At 41.3% G+C, this 21,232-nt stretch overlaps 1 protein-coding gene across 1 annotated transcript in view; it reads left to right on the top strand.

Annotated features, from left to right (window-relative positions):
* Positions 1–21,232, top strand: part of LOC149462635 (uncharacterized) — a 460,266-nt gene that overhangs the window by 120,020 nt on the left and 319,014 nt on the right. The gene's annotated exons all lie outside the window — the stretch shown is intronic.

Here is a 21,232-nt window from a genome sequence, read left to right as displayed (position 1 = left end):
AATATTATTATACTATGCATTCTATTACAAACTTCAGTTTTTAGCTTTTACTTACTAACCACCCAGACACAAACAGAACTTTATACTTGTATATGTGTAAGCATTGCCTATAGGGAGGCAACCTACATACCAAGGGAATTATTAGGCCATTAATTCACTATAGTACAGTTAAGTTATTTAACTTATAGTATACAGTAAGTTATTTAAATTTAAATCCCCCCTTTCCCCCCTTATCAAACGGTTAAGGTTAGGCCATGTCTTCTCTACTATTCATGATTTCCTGTTTTTAAAAAACAACACCTTTTTACCAATATCTCCAAATATACCATGCGCTCACCTCTCAAGCAAAACAAAACCATTGTCCCAGACAGCAACCCACATGTACAGTGGGGATCGAAAGTTTGGGCACCCCAGCTAAAAATGTGTATTAATGTGCATAAAAAAGCCAAGGAAAGATGGAAAAATCTCCAAAAGGCATCAAATTACAGATTAGACATCCTTATAATATGTCAACAAAAGTTAGATTTTATTTCCATCATTTACACTTTCAAAATAACAGAAAAAAAAAAATGGCGTCTGCAAAAGTTTGGGCACCCTGCAGAGTTAATATCTTGTACTGCCCCCTTTGGCAAGTATCACAGCTTGTAAACGCTTTTTGTAGCCAGCCAAGAGTCTTTCAATTCTTGTTTGAGGTATCTTTGCCCATGCTTCCTTACAAAAGTCTTCCAGTTCTTTGAGATTTCTGGGCTGTCTGTCACGCACTGCTCTTTTAAGGTCTATCCATAGATTTTCAATTATGTTGAGGTCAGGAGATTGTGAAGGCCATGGCAAAACCTTCAGTTTACGCCTCTTGATGTAATCCCCCGTGGATTTCGAGGTGTGTTTAGGATCATTATCCATTTGTAGAAGCCATCCTCTCTTTAACTTCAGCTTTTTCACAGATGGCATCAAGTTACCATCCAAAATTTGCTGAAATTTTATTGAATCCATTTTCCTTCTGCTCGTGAGATGTTCCCTGTGCCACTGGCTGCAACACAACCCCAAAGCATGATTGATCCAACCCCATGCTTAACAGTTGGACAGAGGTTCTTTTCATTAAATTCTGTGCCCCTTCTTCTCCAAACGTACCTTTGCTCTTTCCGGCCAAAAAGTTAAATTTTAAATTCATCGATCCACAGAACTTGTTTCCAAAATGCATCAGGCTTGTCTATATGTTCATTTGCAAAGTTCAAACGATGATTTTTGTGGTGAGGACATAGAAGAGGTTTTCTTCTGATGACTCTTCCGTGAAGACCATATTTGTACAAGTATCTCTTTATAGTGGAATAGTGTACCACAACTCCAGTGTCTGCCAGATCTTTGTGGAGGGATCGTGCAGTCAAACGTGGGTTTTGAATTGTTTTTCTCACAATCCTGCGAGCTGTTCTGTGTGATATTTTTCTTGGTCTTCCAGATCTTGCTTTAACTTCCACTGTTCCTGATGACTGCCATTTCTTAATTACATTCCAAACAGAGGATATTGACATCTGAAAACGCTTTGCTATCTTCTTATAGCCTTCTCCAGCTTTGTGAGTGTCAACTATTTTCAGTTTCAGTTTTCTAGACAACTGCTTAGAAGAACCCATGGTGCTGATTGTTGGGGCAAGGTCAGATGAGTCTGGGCATTTAAAACCTTTGAGATTGACATCACCTGGTCTTCCCAGACGATGATTGAGAACAATCCATGACACTGGCAGGTCTCAGCTTTGCAAAGGGGGCAGTGCATGCTATAAATTCTGCAGGGTGCCCAAACTTTTGCAGACGCCATTTTTTTGTTTTCTGTTATTTTGAAAGTGTAAATGACGGAAATAAAATCTAACTTTTGTTGACATATTATAAGAATGTCTAATCTGTAATTTGATGCCTTTTGGAGATTTTTCCATCTTTCCTTGGCTTCTTTATGCACATTAATACAAATTTTTAGCTGGGGTGCCCAAACTTTCGATCCCCACTGTAGATACTTTGGCAAATTTATCAGTAAAAAAGGGCCTTATCTCACAGTCATATTTACTGCTTCTGAGTAATCACATGGACAACCTTCCTATTCTGGGTAAGAAGGGGTGGGAGGATGATTTTTGAGTATTATCAGAAGAGGTCTGGCAGTATATCCTGAAGCAGGTCCCGTTGATATCCCTCTTGCTTACACAAAGATTGTCCCAACTGTTTATTATACATAGGGTATATCGCACACCAAAAAATTTATTTCAGTGGCAAAACAGGAATAGCCCAAACTGCCCAAGATGCAAGTGACTCCAACAGACCCTTAGCACCTTTGCAACTTTGGAAGTGTCAAAATTAAATTTAGATTTGGGCAAGCAGTGGTGGACACCAGTAATAGTTTTTCAAATGCAGATTGTCAAGGTCCCATTAGTTTGTGATCTGGTTACAGTGGAAGAGGAAGTGTATCCACCTGAAATAGGAGTCCTGGTTTCCAAACGCTTGTTCTTTGCTCATAAACTTATATGGTTGAAGTGAATATCTCCACACTCTCCTACATTGGAGGAATGGCAAACCCACAGTATTTCTATACTCCCAAGAAAGACCTTTTCCAGAGCTAAATGGTTGTACAATCTGAGGTGCGTTATCAAATGTTGAGATACATTGATACCTGACACCGTAGATTGAGTTACTTGAGACAGTTTTCTTTCTATAAAAATAATGCAAGATACGCATACTCTGTAATGCATAAAAACTTTTAGTTTGTAGACATGTTTGATTAGAATGCATATTTGTTTGCGTTTTATTTTGTGGCCTAATGTTGGTATGGCTTTATGTGTAACCCTCTTTTATGAATGGGGGGTATGAGAAGTCCCCCTCCCAAACAGGATATTGCGCTAAACTTGTGGGTAAATAAGAAATCCAGAACCTCCACTAAATGGAAGCGTGGGTTTGATAATAAAGTTGGCAGTGCCTCCACTCAGGACAGGGCCTCTGTGAACAGAGGGGCTACCATTCCTTGGAAATAAATCAATAACCTAAACAAATCAATTGAGAACAGAAGAACTACTGCAACCAGCATATAACATTAACCATAAGCATGTAGATGTACACCAGTTTAGAAATAATGCAAGTTTTATATAAGAAGAAATTAATAACAGTACATACATCCAATGTACAAACAGATTTTATCAGCAAAGGGACGATAGGAGTCCTGGTGTATTTGTGCACATATACCCTGGTATATATAACTATTAATAGGGATACCTCCAGATGAATGTTACAGCAAAGTGCAGTTGCAGGGGCCCATGAGGGGCCTCTGTGCTTTAGTCCCTTCCTAGTAGTTTAATAAAAGTATTTTTAAAAAAACACCTTCTAAAGGTAAATTTGTAGGAGCTTCCATGTTTGTTTTGTTTGTAGCTGTCTCTAGCACACTGAGAAGTGATATGCATTGTTAATGACAGCATTGGGAAGAGTCAATCCACACATTGCCCGCTTCCTGAATATTGTCTGATGTAAACAGCAGTCATGTGGTCATTGTTTACTTCTGGCGCTAAGAAAACCTTACAGAAGACTGATTTGTCCCCTGTACTGGGCTCTTGGTGGGCATTTTTCAGGAGCCAGCGTCTGATTGGACACTGAGCTCTCCAGAGATGTGGGCACCCATTTTGGATCCAGGTAAATTATATATATCCCCTGATGGGTCAGTTTGCCTATTGCCTACAATATTTGCTTAGGCAACAAAAAATGGCAATCCTGACAGTACATAGGCTATAAGCAGGCAATACTGATAATACATGGGCCAACGGTAAGTCCAGACAATACATGGAAAACAAACATTTAGGCATGGAAATATGTGGATAGCAAATGGGTAATTGTAAGCATATACTAGCAAAAAAGGCAAGCGTTACAATGTACAGGTAACAAATTGGCAATCATTTTAATATGTGAGCAAGAAATAGGCAATTGCAACAATACATAGGCAATAAATGCAGGCATAATAACAGTACAGAGGTGTCAGTGAGAGTAGGAGTTCCCTTTAATACGCCAGTGGGTATAGGAATGCTTTCAATTGGTATTGAAATATCACTTACATTTTTATCAGTGGTTTTTAAGGAATGCCCCTATGTCACTATTAGTTACTTACCTGATAAATTTTGATATATAAGCAATAATAGAAGACCACTCTCTGCCGGACAGTGTTGGGACAACGTATACACTTGATGATGATGATCCCATCTAGCTTTTTCTGGACAGACAAAAATCCGTTTTAGTTACACCCACTCCCTGGAAATAACAGTCAGAAAAGGTTTAAAAATTTGAATGGCTGTTTTTTACCCTAAATGGTATTGGGTTCTGCAGGTGCTTTTCTCTTCCATGCCAGTTCAAAAAAATGCTTGAACAACCGGTATGTGATAGATACGCCTGTTGACATGATCAAATACCCCCACTTAACTATGGCCTCCTTTACACTACAACACTTAGGTTCTACAGAGCTGCATATTAACCAGGACGGCTTCTGAACCATCTTCCCTTCTCCCTTAAAACCAATTAAGTCTTCCTGCCCACGTTCCCTGTATACAGTAATGCATCTTAGCAAAGTGACTTCCACTTCACCTGCCCTAGAAAATGGCTTAAGTCCTCCTAGCAGCAGCACAGGGATCTCATTAACTGGTAGCTTGTGCTGATGAATGACAAGAAAAGAGCCTTGGGGGCAGGTGCCTTTAAAGCTAAGTTCACCTTTAGTAACATGTTACATCCGTGTTTAGAGTGTAACATGTTCCTATGTACAGTTCCCACACCCCCTGATAAACCCCCCCCCCGTCCCCGTGACAATGGATGGAGGTTCCTTTCCCCACACCCGCTGTCACAATTTAAAAACAGCACTCTGTATGATACGTAGTCTTGTGTTCTCTATATGATTCACATGCCTCTGCTCTGTGTGATATGCACTCCTGTGTTCTCTGTGCGATACACACTCCTGTGCTCTGTGCGATGTGCACTCCTGTTTTCTCTGTATGGTACACACTCCTGTGTTCTCTGTGCAATAAGCACTCCTGTGTGCTCTGTGCGATATGCACTCCTGTGCTCTGTGCGATGTGCACTCCTGTTTTCCCTGTATGATACGCACTCCTGTGTTATCTGCGCAATACATACTCCTATGCTCTGTGCACTCCAGTGTTCTCTGTACGATATGCACTCCTGTGCTCTGTGCGATGTGCACTCCTGTTTTCCCTGTATGATACGCACTCCTGTGTTCTTTGCGCAATACATACTCCTATGCTCTGTGCACTCCTGTGTTCTCTGTACGATATGCACTCCTGTGTTCTCTATATGATACACACTCCTGTGTTCTCTGTGCAATAAGCACTCCTGTGTTCTCTGTGCAATATGCACTCCTGTGCTCTGTGCGATGTGCACTCCTGGTTTCCCTGTATGATACACACTCCTGTCTTCTCTGTATGATACACACTCCTGTGTTCTCTATGCAATAAGCACTCCTGTGTTCTCTATGCAATAAGCACTCCTGTGTTCTCTGTGTGATACATACTGCTATGCTCTGTGCACTCCTGTGTTCTCTGTGCAATAAGCACTCCTGTGTTCTCTGCGCGATACATACTCCTATGCTCTGTGCACTCCTGTGTTCTCTGTACGATATGCACTCCTGTGCTCTGTGCGATGTGCACTCCTGTTTTCCCTGTATGATACGCACTCCTGTATTCTTTGCGCAATACATACTCCTATGCTCTGTGCACTCCTGTGTTCTCTGTACAATATGCACTCCTGTGTTCTCTATATGATACACACTTCTGTGTTCTCTGTGCAATAAGCACTCCTGTGTTCTCTGTGCGATACGCACTCCTGTGCTCTGTGCGATGTGCACTCCTGGTTTCCCTGTATGATACACACTCCTGTCTTCTCTGTATGATACACACTCCTGTGTTCTCTATGCAATAAGCACTCCTGTGTTCTCTGTGCAATAAGCACTCCTGTGTTCTCTGTGTGATACATACTGCTATGCTCTGTGCACTCCTGTGTTCTCTGTGCAATAAGCACTCCTGTGTTCTCTGCGCGATACATACTCCTATGCTCTGTGCACTCCTGTGTTCTCTGTACGATATGCACTCCTGTGTTCTCTGTATGATATGCACTCCTGTGTTCTCTGTGCAATAAGCACTCCTGTGTTCTCTGCGCGATACATACTCCTATGCTCTGTGCACTCTTGTGTTCTCTGTACGATATGCACTCTTGTGTTCTCTGTATGATATGCACTCCTGTGTTCTCTGTGCAATAAGCACTCCTGTGTTCTCTGCGCAATACATACTCCTATGCTCTGTGCACTCCTCTGTTCTCTGTATGATATGCACTCCTGGGTTCTCTGTGCTATACGCACTCCTGTGCTCTGTGCGATGTGCACTCCTGTTTTCCCTGTATGATACACACTTCTGTGTTCTCTGTATGATACACACTCCTGTGTTCTCTATGCAATAAGCACTCCTGTGTTCTCTGTATGATACACACTCCTGTGTTCTCTATGCAATAGGCACTCCTGTGTTCTCTGTATGATACACACTCCTGGTTGTCTATGCAATAAGCACTCCTGTATTCTCTGGTGATATGCACTCCTGTGCTCTGTGCGCAGCGCACTCTTGTGCTCTGTACAATATGTCCCCTTGGACCTTGTACTCTGTGCAATATGGGGAGGTAAGTACCTGCAACTATTTTCTGAGAAAAAAAAGCCCTGGGTACAAGTACATCTGGCTACAGACCCTGGTTACAATATGCCTGACAACACCTTGACATGCCTAACCAGGCCTTTTTGTGTCATCGATGCAGTAAAGGCTTCTTTCTGGCACCTCAACCATGCAGCTCATTTTTGTTCAAGTGTCATCATATTGTGCTCCTTCAAAACAACCACACTGTCTTTTTCCAGAGCAGCCTGTATTTCTTTTAAGGTTGCCTGTGGGTTGTTCTTTGAATCCCGGACAATTCTTCTGTCAGTTATGGCTGCAATCTTTCTTGGTCTACCTGACCTTGGCTTGGTATCTAGAGATCCCTGAACTTACCACTTCTTAATAAGTGATTTAACAGTACTGATTGGCATATTCAAGGCTTTGGACATCTTTTTATGTCCTTTTCCATCTTTATAAAGTTCCATTACCTTGTTACTCAGGACTTTTGACAGTTCTTTTCTGATCCCCATGGCCCAGTATCTAGCCTAGTCAGTGCTTCCATGTAAGAGCTAACAAACCATTGGCTATTTATACACTGACACTAATTGCAATTTAAAAAGCCACAGATGTGGGACATTAACCTCTAATTGGCATTTTAATCCGTGTGTGTCACCTTGTGTGTCTGTACCAAGGCCAAACATTCCAGGGGAGGGAAACTTTTGATCATGGCCATTTGGGTGATTTCTGTTATCATTATGATTTAAAAAGGAGCCAAACAACTATTTGATAATACATGGCTTCATATGATCATCATCCTTCAGTAAAAGAGCATTTTTTGGCATGATGAGTCATATTTTCAATATCAATGCCAAAATTTCACAATTTCTGCCAGGGTATATAAACTTTTGAGCACAACTATATATATATATATATATCATATATATCATATTTTGTAGACGCTATAATGCTCACGTAAACCAATCAATATACGCTTATTGGGATTTTTTGCCAAAAATATGTAGCAGAATACACATTGGCCTAACTTTTTGGTGGTGATCAAATACCACCAAATGAAAGCTCTATTTGTGGGAAAAAATGATATATATTATTTAATAATTTGCTGAGGTTTATATTTTGGCACAGCAATCTAAGCACATTTTATGGGTACAAGAAGGTGTTTGGTTTATCTAACCACACCCCTTTAAGCCTCTCCCACTGTTAACATTTGGCCACACCCACTGTTCGCCACAGCAAGCACCATATTACCACTCTTCTTGGAGTACCCAAAGGTGCCCCAGGTATTTTACAATCCTAGTTAAGCTCCTTGCACAAAGAAAACCATGCTCACACCACTTTAAGCACACTAGGTTTTTTTCATTCGATGAATGGGGCCCAACCTATGATCTTGCACATAGGCCCACTGATTTCATATAACGCCCCTATCATGGACATTATGTTTTCTTTGTGGTTTATAACTGTATGAGAGTGCACGATACTAGTACTTTATATATGACATAGTGTGATATGTTTTATTTGATATATTTTTTGGTAATATTTTATAAGTTTCTTTTTTGAGAACATTTTTATTTAATTGTGTAGTAAATGTATTATCACATAATAAGATACACTAAGAGGCACAGTGGTGTTCTGCTACATTTTTATTTGCATTTGTGTCATATTGAGGTTAAAAGTATATAGAGTATCAGTGTGGGCAGCAACAATTGACTGGAGATCAACTTTCAATGGATGCTCATCAGATTTGCGCAGAGAATAATTCCGATCACTATGTCAACAGGTAGAAAGTTATTGGCAGTGTCTCAGGAGCCTTACATTGCACCCACAATCTGCTGATCTTGTGTGCAATGCTCTGCAGGCTCATGACTAAAAAATAATTTTTTTTACCTGCAAAAACATGTGCATCTATTATTTTTAAAACTGAACTTTTCTCCACAGCAAAAGATGCAAAGGTCCCTTTAGAATAATTTCATATGGATAATCTACAAACATATTTGCAGGCTTTTTATTCTTTGCATGCGTTATTTTTATTTTTCTCCCCATCCTTCTCGTGGTGGCCATTTTAACCAATTTCAGATTAACCCATCTCCCTTTTTTTCTTGGAATATTGCCTTGTACTCTGTCTCCCTCCTAGAACATGTAACAGGAACTTCCCAGGATGCAGCTCAATGAAGAAATAGAAAACACCTATTGTAAGAAAAATCAAAAAATGTTTGTCTAATGAATGCAAGATGATTTCATATCAGTGTGCAGAGCTGTATGTTGGTGTAATTGTCAGTGAAAAGGGGGGGGGGGGGGGAAGGCCTGCTTTAAGTCAGAATACAGAAAACTAGAGGTAAATAAAGCAGTGGCTGGCATCTGTTTGTAATCATGTCTGAGTTTAAACACATTGAGGAAAGTTATTCTCGGATTCCTGCCATTCAATTTGGTAGCTATATCCTCTTTTTCACACACTATGTAACATGCATGGTGAACAGTAATCTCCTGATCCCCGGAGGATGTCAGTTTATGACAAAACGTGTAAGTCAGAGCCAGGACATGGTGACATCATCACGCATGTCGGATGTAGTGATTGGAATTGCTGCTGGTTTTATACAGATAAGTGCTTTTGTTTTACAATTAAATGTGATCGGTTTTATCAACTTTTAATAAACTAATTTTATTAATCATAATCTGCAAAAAGATACTTATGGATAATTTCAGACTTTTCACACATTTTTCTTTCCCTTCTTATTCTTCTCTCATTGGCCATTTTAACGTATTGCAGATGAATCCATCTCTCTTTTCTTCCTGGAATCTTGAATAGAACTCTGAGTTTACCTCTTGGAACATGTGACAGAAAATTCCTAGGATGCAGCTGTGAGGCCCTGGATACATCACCAGTGCCTCTCTTAACCAAGTAGAAAACAATAATTGTAAGGAAAAGCAAACAACGTTATCTAATGAATGCAAGATAATTTCATATCAGCATGCAGAGCTGTATGCTGGTGTGATTTTTTTAGTGAAGGGGGAAAGTCTGCTTTAGGTCAGAATACAGATAAATAGAGGTAAATAAAGCAGAAGTTAATAATCTTTAGATTATCATTTAATACAAAATATGAGGGCAGCATGATGCTTGCAGCAAAAACAAGTATATATCTCCTTTGAACACAAGTTTCCTTTTGCTGCTTTTAAAATTTTTATTTTACCTGAGAATTGAAGTTTAAATCCAGCTGCATATACTGTATAAAGCAGCAATTGGCATATGAATAAATCTGCAAAACCTATTTACTCTTTGGAGTATTTTTGTGTTGCTCTAACTCAAACTTCCTGCCAGATGAATAACCTCTTTAAAAATACTTAAAGTGTTACTAAACCCAAGACCTTGCATTCACTAAATCTAGTCTCCCACAGTACACAGAACATGGAAATTAAATTATTTTAGTAAATATAATCTGCTAAATACCTTTCTCATCAACGGTTAGAGCAGTCTTGTGACTACTATCAGTGTTCAGCAGAGCACTGGTTAAAGCTTGTAGGAAGAGTTTTCTTTCTGCTCTAGGAGGATGCAGAACCCCTGACCTTTGTCTGGACAGTGCTGATTGGCCTTGTGCTAATCACATGCACCCTCCCAAGAAAAAGAAAAAAACTCTCTAGTAATGCACACCAAACTGAGCATGTGCAGAGTGTCTCCACACTATGTCTTATCAGGAGATAAGAGGGGGACACTGGAAGAAGGGGAAGATTAGAGAAGTCAGGATCAAACAGAGTTTTTACACAATGCAGAGGATTAACCCCTTGTCAAGGTCCTACCTTTCCTCAGAGCTTGTGCATCCCATGTGCTGGTGTCCATCTTGGGTTTCTGCAAAGCATGGTGGGAACCTTTATGCCTTCAGGCTTCTGTGGCTCCTCCTCAGAAGGGTGTGGTTCATCACATTTAAGCCTGCTGTCTGCAAATGCTCTCTGCAATCGTGTCTTGTGTGTTAGTGTTGCAATACCTCTGTTTATACTCTCGTGACTCTCCTGGAATCTGACTCGGCTTTTGACTAGACCATTCTCTGCGTTTTCCTTTGATCTCACCTCCCGTTGCTGAACCCGGCCTGTGACCTGTTATTCTTGTCTACTGTTCTGTACCGTTTGTCCCGTTGTTGTCGACCCGGCCTGCCCGACTACGCTGTTGTCTGATCTAGTTCCTACCAGCTACACGCCATTGGCGGCGGCCATTATCGCAGCTGGGGTGTCTCGGGGGCCGCGACCTGGTTCCTGGCTGCGTCAAGTCCATCCCCACCATCAGGGGCCCTGGTGAAGGGCAGCCTGGGACTTAGACTCTGCACCCTGAGGGACTCCGGTCTGTGGGTGGTGGTTGTCGTCAGTCAGTGTGTGACCCTGCCACTAGGCCTGCCTGTCCGTTCCACAGCTCCTGCCGTGACACCCCTTAGGTTCCACAGTGAGTATAACAAGCATGCTTTACTGCATATACAGACTGATTTTACTGTTTTGGGTTTAGTAATACTTTAACACTGCACTGGAATATGTCTGATAACAAAACTACCTATATTGCAAATATAAATCTCTTTTCCCTGCCTGAACTAGTCAAATCACTTATCAATGAGGTAAACATATCACTAGTTTGCAGCACCGATTAACAAACACTGCACTGTTCTCATCCACCCTGCAGATCTTCCCATTTCATACAAATGTTAACAGTCCACAGAAAACGGCTTTTGAAAAATCTCTGGTATTAAAACCGGAATCTGCAGAAATCTTTGTAATATATACTATCTGCATGTTCAATATTTTGTCATGTAGCAACAATAAAAACATTCTGTAGCTAAAGATTTTTAGACTAACCTCAAAGGCAGTAAGACACACTGAGATCTGAAAACACTGTATAGTTTTAACAGTCTAGCTTGGATAGAGTAGTGAAAGGTTAAAACCCTGGACAGGTTATTTATTGCTGCCTGTGTTCCTTGGGGGAGATTTCCTTTTTTTCTTGTCCCAGACATACAGCAGAAGTAAGAGGATATCTCTTTAACCACTTGAGCTCCGGAAAGTTGTATCCCTTCATGACCAGGCCATTTTTTGCTATTTACCACTGACCAACTTTAACTGGTAATTGTGTGGTCATGCAACACTGTACGCAAATGAAATTTCTATTTTTTCACACAAATAGAGCTTTCTTTTGGTGGTATGTGTTCACCGCTGTTTTTTATTTTTTATTATATAAATGAAAAATTTCAATAGTTTTGAAAACATTTTTTTTTTCATTTCTGCTATAAAGCATATCCAATAAAAAAAATTGAAAAATCTAATTTCTTCATAAATCTAGGCCCAAATGTATTCTGCTACATGTCTTTGATAAAAAAAATCCCAATAATTGTATATTGATTGGTTTGTGTGAAAGTTATAGTGTCTACAAATATATAGTAGAATTTGTATTTATATATGTTTTATACTTGTAATAGCAGTGATCAGTGACTTTAAATGGGATTGTGATGGTGGCAATCTGACACTAACTGATGCTGACGCTGCCTGGGAGGGACACTAACTGACTGACACTGACATCACCAGAGACCAGGGGCGGACTGACAACTCATGGGGCCCCCGGACAATAGGGGATCACGGGGCCCCTGTGTCCTTGCCCAAACTCAAAGTCTATGAAAAAGGTACCAGGGGCATCTCATGGGGCCCCCTACTGACCCCAGCCCTCAGGCAGTGCCTGAGTTTCCAAATGGTCAGTCCACCCCTGCCAGAGACATTAATACAGTGATCAGTGATACATTGTCACTGTACTAATGAAACTGGCTGGGAAGGGGTTTACATCGAGGGGTGATCAAAGGGTTAGCTATGTGCCTAACAATGTCTAATGTGTGTAATGCTTTTTATTAAATATCTGTTTGTTCCTGCTTCCTGCTCTTCTCTTCTTACTTTGCATTTTGTTAATTGATAAAAATAAACTATTAGAACTTCTATTTGTAAAAACATTCCTTATCTACAGCATTTTTCCCACCTGTCTAAAACTTTTGCACAGTACTATACATACAGGGGAAGAAATACTCACAGTCGTGTGACTCCACAAGCAATTAGTTTATTAAAAGTTGCTAAGACCACTCACATTTAATTGTAAAACAAAAGTGGTTATCTGTATAAAACCATTGGCAATCCTGTTTGAATGGTGATGTCACCTCGTCCTGGCTCTGACCTACATGTTTCATCATAACTTGACGTCCTCAGGGAATCAGGAAATCACTGTTCATCACGTATGTTACATAGTGTGTGAGGAGGGTGAAGCTACCAAATAGACTGGCAGGAGCAAGAGAATTACTTTCCTCAATGAGTTTAAACTCCAATAGATCCACAAACTGATGTCACCTTGTGGTGAAAAAAATATTTGACTGGAATTTAAAGAGCCTAATTCCATATGAAAACTATAAATAGGAAACCAACATTCTAGAATGAACAAGTTTTCCAAAATATAATTCCAATCCAGACTCTGATCATAAAACAGATGCACATTGTCCCAAATATAAAAGGATGCCTAAAAATTAACAATAAATTGCCAAAAGTATTGGGACACCCGTCCAAATCACTGGATTCAGGTGTTCCAATTACCTCTGCAGCCAAAGGTGTATACAATCAAGGACCTAGGAATGCAGACCGCTTCTACAAACATTGGTGAAAGAATGGGTCGCTCTCAGGATTTCAGTGAATTCAAGTGTGGTACCATAAAAGGTTGCCACCTGTTCAATAAGTCCATCCATGAAATTTCCTTGCTACTAAATATTCCACGATCAACTGTTAGTGGTATTATAACAAAGTGGAAGCAACTGGGAACAACAGCAACTCAGCCACAGAGTGGTAGACCATGTAAACTGACAGAGCAGGATCAGCGCATGCTGAAGCACACAGTGCACAGAAGTCGCCAACTGTATGTAGAGTCAATAGCTAAAGACCTCCAAACTTCGTGTCGCCTTCAGATTAGCACAACAACAGTGCATAGAAAGGTTCATGTAATGCGTTTCCATGGCTGAAAAGCTGAATCCAAGCCAATCACCAAGCATCATCAAGTGCACTGCAAAGCATCGGATGCAGTGGTGTAAAGCACGCTGCCACTGGACTCCAGAGCAGTGGAGACGTGTTCTCTGTAATGATGAATCACACTTCTCTGTCTGGTAATCCAATGGACATGTCTGGGTTTGGTGGTTGCCAGTAGAACGGTACTTGCCTGACTGCATTGTGCCAGGTGTAAAATTTGGTGGAGGGGGGATTATGGTGTGGGGTTGTTTTTCAGGGGTTGGGCTTGGCCTCTTAGTTCCAGTGGAGGGAACTCTTAAGGCGTCAGCATACCAAGTCATTTGGGACAATTTCATGCTCCCAACTCTGTGGGAACAGTTTGGGGATGGCCCCTTCCTGTTCCAACATGACTGCGCACCAGTGCACAAAGCAAGGTCCATAACGACATGGATGAGCGAGTTTGAGGTGGAGGAACTTGATTGGCATGCACAAAGTCCTGACCTTAACCTGACAGAACACCTTTGGGATGAAGCACAGCAGAGACTGCGAGCCAGGCCTTCTCGTCCAACATCAGTGCCTGACCTCACAAATGCGATTCTGGAAGAATAGTCAAACATTCCCATAGACACACTCCTAAACCTTGTGGACAGCCTTCCCAGCAGAGCTGAAGCTGTTATAGCTGCAAAGGGTGAGCCAACTCTATTTGAACACTATGGACTAAGACTGGGATGCCATTAAGGTTCATGTGCGTGTAAAGGCATGTGTCCCAATACTATTGGCAATATAGTGTATGTCATATCATCACCCTGTGTAAAATCTTCATACAATCGACATACAAAAGATGAATAAACATATAAATCAAATATGTCCAAAAGGTAAAAACCCTGAAGGGAATATGATGAATAATAAAAATAATCTTATTTAACTGTTATTAAAAAAAGAGATCACATCCCATTCAACATTAAACCCATGAGGGGAAAAACTTAAATTATAAATCCATCTGTTTTCAAGTATAGATATTTCTCTATTGACAAAACTTCCTCCTTAATAGGAATCAAATTTGTCAATCTCAATGAAGAGGGTGTCTGTAGGGTCCATATTGTGGTAAGCAGCATCGTGTTTGGAAACCCTGTGCCTTTTAAAACCTTCTCTGATATTACCTGTGTGGTCAGCCAGCCTTGTCTGCAAGGCCCTAGTGGTCTTTCCCACATATTGAAGGCCACATGGGCACTGCAGTAAAGAGACTACATTTTTTCTGGCATACGTAATTGATCTTATAGGTGATCCCTGTAGTATTTGATTGGAAAGAAAGCAGCTTCTTTCCTTTAAGGTCATTAAGTTGGCAAACCTCATATCTTCTTCATGGAAAAAACATGCATGCTATGAAAAAAATGTGGGATTGCTAGATGGAGCCACGACATTAGGTGCAATTCTGTTTATAATGAAAGGAACATCTCTGAAAATAATACGTGTTTTTAAGGTAAAAGAGGTCAATGAATCTTGTAATTTTTTAGCACTGACCAGTGCTTCCGAAATACTATTTTAACAGCAAATCATTGAGTTTTATAGGTCATCATCAATCACAGACCAAGCAAATCTATCCAACTCACCCTCATTCCATTTCCTATATTCCAATAATGTTTCCCTATCTAATGCCTGTACTGTGGAGATAGTCTCTTAAAGGACATTGATGTCGTACCTCTTATCCAAAAATATTCCTTTTAAAATCTCGGCCTCAGTGTTAAAGATACTCACACAGGAACACTTCTGTCTCAGACATAAAAATTGGCTTTTCAGTACTAAAGGAAGATTGCAACTATCTAACAAAATAAACCCATTTCTATCAATCACCTTAAAATAAGTACAGGTATTAATTGTAACCTCCTCCATAGTGATTGTAGAAAATGTATTTAACGACTGTATTCATATTTCATTGGTATATCTCTATTACTGGAGTTCAGTTTGTTCATGTATGACTCTAATGAAACCTCATCACCATCCCATAGAAGGGGAATGTCATAAATATACCAAATCTACAATGCCAATTCAGGCCTGCACCCTCTTTCCACTTGGCCATGAATACATTGGCCATACTGAGAGCAAACCTGGCCCCCATAGCTACTCCTCTGTATTAAATATAAAAGGTGCCATTAAGCTGAAAATAATTGTGTTCCATGGCAAAAGCTCAAAAATTAAATCTCTCTGACTACATGATATAGTTACATGTTCATAAAATATTCAACCACTTCATTTCTCAGCTAATACAAAATTTGAAGCCACATCTGTCATGGCTAAAGTAATTTTCTTACTATAACTGACCTTATAAAGGTGTTAAAGTAATACTAAACCCAGGACCCTGCATTCACTATATCTGGTCTCCCACAGCACACACAACATGGAAATACAGTTATTTTAGTAAATATAAACTGCTAAATACCTTTTCTCATCAGCAGTTAGAGCAGTCTTGTGACTTCAGCAGAGCACTGGTTAAAGCTTGTAGGAGGAGTTTTCTTTCTGCTCTAGAAGGATGTGAAACCTCTGTCTGGACAGTGCTGATTGACCCTGTGCAGATCACATGCACTCTTCCAAGATAAAAAAAAAACCCCTCTCTAGCAATACACACCAAACGGAGCATGTGCATGTGACTACAGATGCAGTCTGTATCAGGTAGTCATTTCAACAAGAGGAGGGACAGAGAAGAAAGGATCAAACAGTCTTTTTACACAATGCAAAAGATTAACCCCTTAGGTTCCACAGTGAGTATAACAAGCATGCTTTACTGCATATACGGACTCATTTTACTGTTGTGGGTTTAGTAACACTTTAATATTTTGTATCTTTTAAGTATGACAGTGTATTACCACCAAACGGTTGAAGATAGTGGTATACATACTTTGCCTATCCTGGCAATAATGGAATCTATGTTGTTTATAATAGGATGAAGAGGTGACTTTTCCTGGTCCTTATGGACCTTACGCAAGTTATAAACAAAAGTTAAGCTCTTTTTTTATTACATACCAATGGGTTAACCTTAAGAGGAATATAGTTATCATCGTCAGATCAAAAACTATTCATTTCAGATACGCAATCTTCCTTATAATGACAATCCTAAAATGACAATCTCACCCCCCTTATCCATGGGGTAGATCACCAAGTTCTTGCATGCACACAGCTTTCTCCATAGACTTGTCAATTTTTAAATTTTATTTATTTTCTTAAATTTTCCGATTTTTCTAGACCAGTTCTTTGAATGTGGTGACAAAGAGGGAACTGTTCCCTGGAGGATTGAATAATGAAGCATTAGATCTTGCTGCTGTGTTAATGGTATTTCTAATACCTGGATTAGACAGAAAGGGTTTTTTTTTACTAAAGCCGGAGAGTCCAAAATCAGACTCCCTTCTGCATAGAAACCAATCAGCTTCCAGGTTTCATTGCCAAAGCTTCATTGAACAAGCTGAGGTTAGAAGCTGATTGGTTTCTATGCAGAAGGGAGTCTGATTTTGGACTCTCCAGCTTTAGTAAATAAACCCCAAAGTGTCTTTTGACATTAATTCCTGAACACATTTTTGAATGAAAGTCTCAAATATATTTAATTTCCTTGGAGGGGCAAATTCTAAATTGTGACTTAAAACCATTTTTTCTTCCAAAGACAAATAAACTTGACTAAGATTACCCACTTGCTGACTGCGCTATAGCCGAATGACGGCTACAGCGCGGTCATCCAGTTCTGGGAGGGCGTTATACGATGTCTTCCCAGAACCTGCGGGCGCTCTCTGGGCTGTGGAGGGGGAGGGAGTGTCTGGTTCAGGCTCTCAGCGCTTCGCTGAGCAGCTGACCCAGGTGCCACTCCAGACTCTGGGGTGAATCCCAACTTTAAAGTTTCTTTCCTCAGCCTGGACCAGCTGATTGACGTTAGCCGACAGCCAACTTCAGTCCATTGTCAGCTGATAATGGGTCACAGGAATGCAGAACAAACTCCTGTAATCAACAGAAGAAGTACAGCCAAAAGAGCTTTGGCTGTACTTCTCCTTTAATAACCAAAAGCGAATAGATGTGGGAATGGACCAGGTGCACTACTGACATTGTGGATGCTCTCAATAGAACTGATACAGAAACTCTGCTTCTGAGCCTGGATACTGAAAATGCTTTTGATTGCTTGAGCTGGCCCTTTTTATTCTGCACCTTGTGATATATAGGCAATAGGGGTCAATTTTTCCAGGTTATCTGAGCACTCTACGCCACCCCCATGGCTACAGACAAACATCCACACTCTTCATCTGTGAAATCTTAAGTGGTACCTGCCAAGGGTGCCCTTTGTCCTTACTGCTTTTTGCACTATTTATAGAACCTCTAGATTACCACATTCATTGCAATATGGATATTTTAGGAGTTAACTAGAGATGAGCGAATCGAAGTAGGCGAAGTGGAATTCGCTTCGAATATTAGAAAAATTTCGATTCGCGCCGAATCCGAAAATAAGCAGACTTAATCGAAATTTTTCCTAAAATGGCGGCGACATGTGCGGCGACGGAGCGGGGATGTCTGGGAAGGCGCGCAGACAAGGCGCGCTGACCCATAATGCATTCATTCATGACATGTGATCGCATTAGCCAATCAGCAGCCAGCCAGCCAGCACTGTGTAATGGTCGAGCTATAAATGGCGGCCATTTTAGAATTCTCCATTTGCCTCCAGTCATTCAACAGAGGCAGACCTGGCTGTATTCAGGGAGAGAGTTAGGGACACAGAAACGTTACTTAGGGACATAGAAACGTTAGTTAGGGACACAGAAACGTTACTTAGGGCCACAGAAACATTACTTAGGGACACAGAAACGTTACTTAGGGACACAGAAACTTTACTTAGGGACACAGAAACGTTACTTAGGGACACAGAAACGTTACTTAGGGACACAGAATCGTTACTTAGGGCCACAGAAACGTTACTTAGGGCCACAGAAACGTTACTTAGGGCCACAGAATTGTTACTTAGGGACAGACACAGAATTGTTACTGAGGGACACAGAATTGTTACTGAGGGCCACAGAACTGTTACTTAGGGCCACAGAAACGTTACTTAGGGCCACAGAATTGTTACTTAAGGACAGACACAGAATTGTTACTGAGGGACACAGAATTGTTACTGAGGGCCACAGAACTGTTACTTAGGGCCACAGAAACGTTACTTAGGGCCACAGAATTGTTACTTAGGGCCACAGAAACGTTACTTAGGGCTACAGAAACGTTACTTAGGGCCACAGAATCGTTACTTAGGGCCACAGAAACTTTACTTAGGGCAACAGAAACGTTACTTAGTGCCACAGAATTGTTACTTAGGGACAGAAGCAGAATTGTTACTGAGGGACACAGATTTGTTACTGAGGGCCACAGAACCGTTACTTAGGGCCACAGAAACGTTACTTAGGGACACAGAATTGTTACTCAGGGACAGACACAGAATTGTTACTGAGGGACACAGAATTGTTACTGAGGGACACAGAATTGTTACTCAGGGACACAGAATTGTTACTGAGGGACACAGAATTGTTACTCAGGGACAGACACAGAATTGTTACTCAGGGACAGACACAGAATTGTTACTGAGGGACACAGAATTGTTACTGAGGGACACAGAATTGTTACTCAGGGACAGACACAGAATTGTTACTCAGGGACAGACGCAGAATTGTTACTGAGGGACACAGAATTGTTACTGAGGGACACAGAATTGTTACTCAGGGACACAGAATTGTTACTCAGGGACACAGAATTGTTACTGAGGGACACAGAATTGTTACTGAGGGACACAGAATTTTTACTGAGGGACACAGAATTGTTACTGAGGGGCACAGAATTGTTACTCAGGGACACAGAATTGTTACTCAGGGACAGACACAGAATTGTTACTGAGGGACACAGAATTGTTACTCAGGGACACAGAATTGTTACTCAGGGACACAGAATTGTTACTGAGGGACACAGAATTGTTACTGAGGGACACAGAATTGTTACTCAGGGACAGACACAGAATTGTTACTCAGGGACAGACACAGAATTGTTACTGAGGGACACAGAATTGTTACTGAGGGACACAGAATTGTTACTCAGCGACAGACACAGAATTGTTACTCAGGGACAGACACAGAATTGTTACTGAGGGACACAGAATTGTTACTCAGGGACACATAATTGTTACTCAGGGACACAGAATTGTTACTGGGGGACACAGAATTGTTACTGAGGGACACAGAATTGTTACTCAGGGACAGACACAGAATTGTTACTCAGGGACAGACACAGAATTGTTACTGAGGGACACAGAATTGTTACTGAGGGACACAGAATTGTTACTCAGCGACAGACACAGAATTGTTACTCAGGGACAGACACAGAATTGTTACTGAGGGACACAGAATTGTTACTGAGGGACACAGAATTGTTACTCAGGGACACATAATTGTTACTCACAGACACAGAATTGTTACTGAGGGACACAGAATTGTTACTGAGGGACACAGAATTGTTACTCAGGGACAGACACAGAATTGTTACTCAGGGACAGACACAGAATTGTTACTGAGGGACACAGAATTGTTACTGAGGGACACAGAATTGTTACTCAGCGACAGACACAGAATTGTTACTCAGGGACAGACACAGAATTGTTACTGAGGGACACAGAATTGTTACTGAGGGACACAGAATTGTTACTCAGGGACACAGAATTGTTACTCAGGGACACAGAATTGTTACTGAGGGACACAGAATTTTTACTGAGGGACACAGAATTGTTACTGAGGGACACAGAATTGTTACTGAGGGACACAGAATTGTTACTCAGGGACAGACACAGAATTGTTACTGAGGGACAGACACAGAATTGTTACTGAGGGACACAGAATTGTTACTGAGGGACACAGAATTGTTACTGAGGAACACAGAATTGTTACTCAGGGACACAGAATTGTTACTCAGGGACAGACACAGAATTGTTACTCAGGGACACAGAATCGTTTAATCAAAGAGTATGTCAGACAACATGCATAGGAGTGGCAGAGGAGGCAATGTTTTAGGAGCGAGCAGACGTGGCAGCAGAGGAAGGGGTCGAGGCAGCACTAGTCGCAGCCAGAGGCCAGTGCTCCCGGTGTCATCCAGCGGTCGTGTCTCCACCGACAACCCTGCCGTCATCGATTGGTTGGCTCGGTCGTCTTCCTCTTCCCAGGTCACCTCTGACACCTACAGCCAACGGTCGGTGGGTACGTCAGACACAACCGTTAGTTGGCATGGCCCGGGAGCAAGCCCACTGAAATCACGTGTCCTCGACCTGCCCCTGTCCTTTGGTGTTCCCTCACCAAGCGAAGTATCGTATGCTGTGGGCTCAGCCCCACTGTACAGTGAGGAAGAGCTAACAGAGGGCGTTCAGGAACGGGGGGAGACATCCGCCTCTTCAGCAGCCAGGCGAAGAAGTAGTGGCGAGGAGAGTGGCTCGGTAGCCGGTCTAGAGACAGGTCTGTCTCCTGACCCACACGCAGCCGAGGGGGCTAGTAGTGAGGCGGAGACCCTAATTGATGATGATG

The sequence above is a fragment of the Staurois parvus genome, unplaced genomic scaffold (assembly GCF_062004578.1).
Source record: "Staurois parvus isolate SC_StPar_1 unplaced genomic scaffold, SC_StPar_1.0 ptg000172l, whole genome shotgun sequence".
NCBI lineage: Eukaryota > Metazoa > Chordata > Amphibia > Anura > Ranidae > Staurois > Staurois parvus.
The sequence above is the reverse complement of the archived record's forward strand: the minus strand, read 5'-3'. Positions and strand labels throughout refer to the sequence as shown.